This window comes from Triticum urartu, chromosome 3A (assembly GCF_056163025.1).
Source record: "Triticum urartu cultivar PI428250 chromosome 3A, HENAU_Tu73, whole genome shotgun sequence".
In the NCBI taxonomy this organism is placed as follows: Eukaryota; Viridiplantae; Streptophyta; class Magnoliopsida; order Poales; family Poaceae; genus Triticum; species Triticum urartu.
The window spans coordinates 127884336-127891920 of record NC_141875.1 but is presented as its reverse complement, the minus strand read 5'-3'; positions in this window follow the sequence as shown (position 1 = coordinate 127891920).

The window sequence follows — 7585 nt, the reverse complement described above, 5'->3', positions numbered from 1 at the left end:
GGCGACGTTTGGCACGCTCGGGCAATCAGGGAAGCGAGCACGCGCGAAACAGAGCGCTCGGCGGCACTCGGAGCACGTCGACACGCATGCTGGTAGCATGGACACGCGTGGTCACCGCGTGAACTCTTCCCTCAGGCCGACCAACGTCCAAAGATCATGTCTGGCTTGTTGTTCGTGGTAGTTTTGAAGATTACCACGCTTAGGTTTGGCTCCAGACGCAGTAGAGAAGATTTTACAAGAGAGGTAAGTTTCTGATCTGTAACTTTGAGAGGTTACTGAGGTCAAATGGCTGGGAGTTGGGGGTTGTGCTTTGGAGGCTAGCCATCATCTACTAAGGTGATGATGCACAAGAAAGTTCAGGCACAATGGAGCAAGTAAAATGGTAGTTGCTGTAGAAATCACCATTTTTTCCCAGAACAGAAAATATTTTCTGTAGTAGAAATATTACAAAAAGTGATGAAATATTTTTGTTGAGGAAGGTGCCCTAGGGTTCAAAGAATATTTGTGAATTTTCTCAGATTTTTGTGAGCCAGAAAAATTGGGGTTTCTTTGGAGCTCATTGAACTAGCAGTTAGGGTTTCAGAGAGGAAAAATGAATATTTTTCATCTAAGAAAAGTATTCCAAATATTATTTTGGGTAGGATCAAAGAGGGAATGATGTTTAGGGAGAGAAATGATGCACTTGGGTGAAAGACAAGGGTACCCAAGTGTTTAAGTCCATATGAAAAGATTCAAAAACTTCAAATTTCAAAATCAATTCAAATGAAAAACCAGGCAAATAAAAGAGGGTGAAAATGAGGCTATCACAAACCTCCCCCACTTAGAATGAATCTCGTCCTTGAGATTCGGTTGCTTGGGAAAACCACTCTGGATAATGTGACTATAGAAATTCTTCCCACTCCCAAGTTGATTCTGACTCTGTGTGATGCTCCCACTGAACTTTGTAGAATTTTCTTACTTTACTGCGAGTGACCCTTTCCATCTGATCCAAAATTCTAAACGGTCTCTCTTCATAGGTTAAATCATTTGCCAATTCTATCTCAGCCATAGCAGTCCTTTTCTCAGGCGGGGATATACATCGCCTTAACTGGGAAACATGAAACACGTTGTGCACGTCCGACAATTCAGGGGGTAGTTCCAACTGATATGCAATAGAGCCCACTCGGGACATGACTGGAAATGGACCAATAAATCAAGGTGCCAACTTTCCACGAGTCTGAAATCTCTTGACTCCTTTCATAGTAGTGACTCAGAGGTATACGTGTTCTCCGGGTTCAAAACTGATCTGTCGGTGCTTTGCATCATAATAAGTCTTTTGTCGAGATTTGGCCAATTGCAATCTGTCCCTGATTTCCTTAACTTGTTGCTCAGCTTCCATCATGAGATCCGTTCCAAAGATACAGCTATCTCCAGTTTGAGACCAATTTAAAGGAGTGCGGCACTTACGGCCATACAAAGCTTCATACGCTTACATTTTTAGACTGGTCTGGAAGCTATTGTTATACGAAAACTCGGCATATGGCAAGCAGTCTTCCCATTTAGGTCCTTGGGCTAAAGCACAGGCTTGTAACATATCCTCGAGTATATGGTTTACCCGCTCTGTCTGTCCATCTATCTAAGGATGTAAGTAGTACTATATTTCAGTGCTGTCCCCAAGGCTTGATGGAGACATGACCAAAAAGCGGAGGTAAACAGGGAACCTCGGTCGGAAGTGATGGTTCGGGGGACTCCATGCAGACTGACTATTCTGGATACATACAGCTGTGCAAGTTGATCCGCTCGATATCTGGTGATGATCGCAATGAAGTGAGCAACCTTAGTTAAGGTGTCCACTATGACCCAAAATGCATCATTGCCTCGCTGAGTCTCAGGCAGTCTTGTAATGAAATCCATACAAACATCATCCCATTTCCATCGCGAGACCGGCAGCGGTTGGAGGAGTCCGGCTGCTTCTGATGCTCTGCCTTCACCTTTTTGCATATGTCGCAACAGGCCACAAAATAGGCAATATCTCTCTTCATTCCATCCCACCAGAATATTTGTATAAGGTCCTCATATATTTTTGTACCTCCCAGGTGAATGGAATATGAGGAGTCGTGTGCTTCCGATAGGATTTTCTTCCTTAAGTCTGGCTGATTGGGTACACAAATCCTTCCTCGGAATCGGAGGGTACCGAGTTTGTCCTTTGAGAAATCTGGGGTCTGCCCTACCACCAGGCTCTTGACACGTTTTTGTAGCTCGATGTCAGCTAGCTGGGCCTTGCGGATCTCTTCCTCAAGTGTGGGGTGACTTCCAAAACATTAGCGAGGCCAGCATTAACTATGACCAGGTCAAGCTGTGCGATCTCCTCTTGAAGTTCAGGAGGCAAGGATTTCAATATGACATTTAGGCTGACAGGCTTTCGACTGAGTGTATCGGCAACCATGTTAGCCTTACCCGGGTGGTAATTTATTCCATGATCATAATCCTTGACCAACTCACGCCATCTTCGTTGACGGAGATTTTAATTTGGCTCAGTAAATATATACTTGAGACTTTTGTGATCAGTAAAAATTTTGCACCTTTTTCCAACGAGGTAGTGTCTCCAAATGTTTAGCATGTGAACCACCGCGGCCAATTCCAAATCATGAGAAGGATAATTTCCTTCGTGGGGTCGTAGCTTTCATGATGCATATGCTACTACCTTGCCGTCTTGCATAAGTACGCATCCAAGTCCTTGTCTAGAGGCGTCACAATACACATCAAAACTGTGGTAGATATCCGGAAGAGTTAATACAGGTGCAGTTGTCAGCCATATCTTTAGCTCATTGAAACTTTTCTCACAGCCCTCAGTCCATTCAAACTTCTTATCCTTTTTAAGTAGCTTTGTCATGGGTTTAGAAATCTTGGAAAATCCTTCAATGAAATGACGATAATATCCGACTAATCCAAGGAAACTTCAGATATGTGTTATGCTTGTGGGTGGCAACCAATCGAGCACATCCTTTACTTTGCTCGGGTCCATGACTATACCTTCGACGGATAGTATATGTCCGCAAAACCCAACTTGCTTGAGCCAAAACTCGCATTTACTGAATTTGGCATAAAGTTGATGGTCGCAGAGTCGCTGTAGCACTGCTCGGAGGTGATTCTTGTGATCTTCTTCATCCTTGGAGTAAATGAGTATGTCATCGATGAATACTACCACGAACTTGTCGAGGAAGTCCATGAAAAATTTGTTCATCATATGCATGAAGAAAGCAGGGGCATTGGTGAGACCAAAGGACATAACTGTATATTTATAAAGACCGTATCGAGTAGTGAATGCGGTCTTAGGAATATCTTCATTTTTAATCTTGAGCTGATGATATCCGGTCCGTAAATCTATTTTAGAAAATACCTTGGCCACGAAAATAGCAGGTGATCCCCATGGTGAAGAGCTGGGACGGATATATCCTTTCTGGAGCAATTCATCAAGCTGCTTCTTTAGCTCTACTAATTATGATGAGGGCATCCGGTAATACTTCTTGTATAACAGTGCGGTTCCGGGCACAAGATCTATTGCAAAACTCAAGCTCTTGATCTGGCGGCATGCCCGGCAGCTCTTCAGGAAATACATCAGGAAACTCACTGAGCACAGGAATTGATTCCAATTCAGCCACAGTGGTGAAGACCATCTCTTTCTTGGGTATGCTTCTGCGGGCATAGAAATTGGTAGTCTGCCCATTCTGACTAGTCAAAGTGACTTCTCGGGCTGCGTAGTTTATGCAAACTTGATATTGGGTCAACCAGTTCATACCCAATATAACATCCAACTTGTCGGACTCAAGAATTATCAAAGAAATTGGAAAATTGACTCCGTTGATATTGATTTCCATATTGCGACAGACCAAATTGCACTTGATTAAAGATCCCAGGGTTTGTACCAGCATATTTTTGCCCAAAATCGAACAAGGAAAGTTGTTTTGGTCAACAAAACTACAAGAAATAAAAGAGTGGGAAGCCCTAGAGTCAAATAAAATTACTGCAGGTATGTTATTAACAGCAAACATACCAATGATGACTTCGGGGTTCTCTTGGGCTTCGTTGGCGGAGAGGTGATGTACGTACCCAGTAAAGTTTTGTTGGGTCGAACATGACTCCATATAGTTGACCTGTGGCCTGACTAGAGCATTCGCTTTGGTGTTCTTGGGGCACTGTCTGGCATAATATCCGTTTTGCCCACAACTGAAGCAAGAATTGTTGCGCTGCCGCTCCTCGTGCACTGGGTTGGTCACGACATTCTTGACTTGAGTGGTGGTCTTGTTAACATTCTGTTGCCAATTGGGCTTGTAGTCCACCTGAGTCTGCTGCCAGGTACGAGCCTTTTGCACTGGTTGCCCATCCTTCTTTGGCTCAAACTTACGCTTGTTGTCGTTGTTAACAGGCCTAGTATCGGATACCAGCTTATGCTCCCTTTCAGCAATGAAAGCCTTGTTCACCAGAGTGTGGAAATCTGGAAAATCAAACATACTGAGAGTACACCGGAGTTGCGCATTTAATCCACCAAGAAATCTATCAATCTTTCTTTCTTCGGTGTCCACGTCATAAAGGGAGAAACGGGCCAGATGATTGAAGTTTTGCAAATATTCACCCATAGAATGATTTCCTTGGACGAGTGCGAGAAATTCATGCTGCTTAGTCTTCATAACTCAAGTAGGGATATGATATTCCCGGAACTGCTTCTTTGAATTTTTCCCAGGTGATTTCTTCATTAGCAGGCCACATGGCTTTTGCATTTTCCCACCATATGGCCGCAGCGCCTTCAAGATAATGAGTTGCAAATGCAACTTTATCATTTTCTTCAATACGAGCAATCCCAACCTTTTTCTCAATGGTACGCAACCAATCGTCTACATCCAAGGGATCAGCAACCTGACTGAAAATGGGTGGCTTGGTCCTTTGAAAATCTGACAGCTTGGAGTAATGACCATTCTGATTTCCATTCTGTCCAACCATAGCTTGCACACTTCTTAATATTTCAATCAGATCGTTGTTCCTTCTTTCCTCAGACATACGCATAATTTTCTCGGTGGAGGGTGGATTTGGCGGTGGAGGCGGTGGCGGAACATACGGCTTGGGGGAGTGTCCTGCCTGTCGTACGGAACGATGAATGGGGGTACCCTCGCGAACGTTGCTGCTGCCGCCTCCCGCGACATCCTATTATGATTTTTCCCAAGGCAACGCAACCGAGATGAGAAACATTCAAAATAAATTTGGGAAAAGCCAGCAACAAAAGCCCAAGAAAAACCGAAATGACGAGGAAAACACGGCGAATAAAAATAGAGTTCCAACATAATTATACATAGACTCATACATGAAAGATAGCCAACATGCCAGGTTCAACTACTCTCATACGAGCAATAAAACATCATGACTCGTGCTACTACATCCGGTTATCATCCCAATGACTGCGGATACTTAGAGGATCTACTGCTCTGCTGGTGCTGTGGGGTCCTCTCCTGATGCGGACTCGGATCCTGAACTGATGAGGTTAACTGAGACCTCCGGGTTAAAGGTAACACGACGACACTGCCTAGAGGGCTATCCCTCAGGGGCAGGGGTAGGGTGAATCATCAGGGCTACAGGAGTAGCGAGAAGTGTAACCCACTCACCAGGGGCACTGAGAGGGTTCACCGTCGAGGCGCCCGAGCTACTCGAGGGAGTAACTGGTGAAACGGGGGAACTAGAACTGGCTGGAATATAAGGAGTAAATCCCAGAGAGGATGGAGTAGTGGCAGATTTAGTAGTGACTAAAGTAGCGGCTAAAGCAGTATGGGCACGAGTCAGCTCTCGAGCCAGCTCGTGGATCATAAGATAGCAAACAGTGACATAATGAGAAAGGTGGCTAGCAACACTATCAGACTCCGGATCAATGATAGGGAAACGGACACGACCATTGTCGTGCAGAGAAGGGTAGTAATAGAAACCTGGGTGGCTCTGCATTCGGACCTCGTTGTAGCGAAGCTCGACAAGGACCTCGAATGCAGCAAACTGGACAGCCTGAGAAGTAGTAGAGGCGTAACCGCTCCGAGAAGTACGAGTGTAAGAGCTGGAATCGGAACTAGTGCGCAGAGTAACCATTGCGTGATACTCATACACTGAATCAGCTAGATGCTCCTGGTACACACGATAGATTGGATCATCTCCGAGGGGGTACAGCCAACCCCACACGTTGCGAAGGAGGTGCGGTGATGTGTACGACATCAGCTGCAACTAGCACGGATACGACACCGGAGCCATCTACACTCACAACCATTAGCGGGTTAGCATAAAAAATAAAGCAAGTGCATGCAATGGAACAACCAGCTACAATTGCTACCGACACTCAACTTAAACTCGTATCTAACGTCCAGGTAACACGTCGTAGTCTAGCGTGGCCTACAGTCAGCGTGGCTCTGATACCAAGCGTTGTGGCACCCCGGCTTAGAGCAACCTGTTCACCATGCATTGCCAGCCAGAGACCATGTCTTTGGGCAACACACAACATCTTGGTATAGAAAACAACCGCTTTATTGATGCTAGCGGACCAGAGTTTATATTACAACGGAGTCGAGGCCAAGCGGCACACACGGTGCGGCTGAACAATATGTACATTATTTAGTGAACATAAAGGGGCCTCGATCATAACAACTATGCGACAGTGGAACAATGTCGTAGCGGAAACTCATAGCACAAGGACACTGATGTGGACACAATCTAGACTCGAGCAGCGTTCCTTTCCAACGAGACTTTCCTAAAATCCCATGACACGCCAGGTCAGTAATTGAATGTACTTGCAAGCTCACAATAGGCATAATCATAATGACAAAAAATATCATGATAAATCAAGCATTCTGTAAATCAAGCATATTAACTGAAACAAGCACTTAACAGAATAAAAATAACGTAATAGTTATTTCAATGCATGGATTAAACTTTTCATTCAAGTAAGAAAATCATAAATATTGAAATGGCACCATGAAAATGTTGTTGTGGCTTGCCTTAGTGCAGATGAGGTTCACAAGCCTTCTGGGGATCCTCAAGAAAAGCCTCACCCTCTGGAAATAATTTTAAACATAAGAAGAAAATATCAAGAACCCTTCTAAAAATCACCAGAAAATCTAGGAAGCACAGAAAAATCTCATCTTTGGTGAGCTGCTAGATTTCTTCGCAAAGAACACAATGCAAAAACAATCAATTCATTTGGACTTATAGTTGAAGAGTTATAGCTGTTTGAAGCTCTTTGTAAATTAAATGAATTTAAATTTAAATAAAACAGACTAGGGGGTGACGTCGAAGGCGTAAAGCCTCAGGGCGCCACCACTCGTACTGCTTCGCGCGCGTATAGAGTGGCTGACTAGCAGGCTCCGCTAGTCAGGCGAGGGGGAAGAGGAGGAAACAGAGGGGGTCGCGGCTTCGCCAGAGCTCTCGTCGGCGACGAGGGCTCCTTAGCCCAAACGAGATGGAGGGATCAAGAGAGGGGATGGAGGCGCACCTTCCCATACCCATAGCGTAGCTAGGGTGGTCGGCCGGCGTTGGAATCGACCTAGCAAGCGGAAGGCAGAGAGCGGTGGTCGCCGGAGAT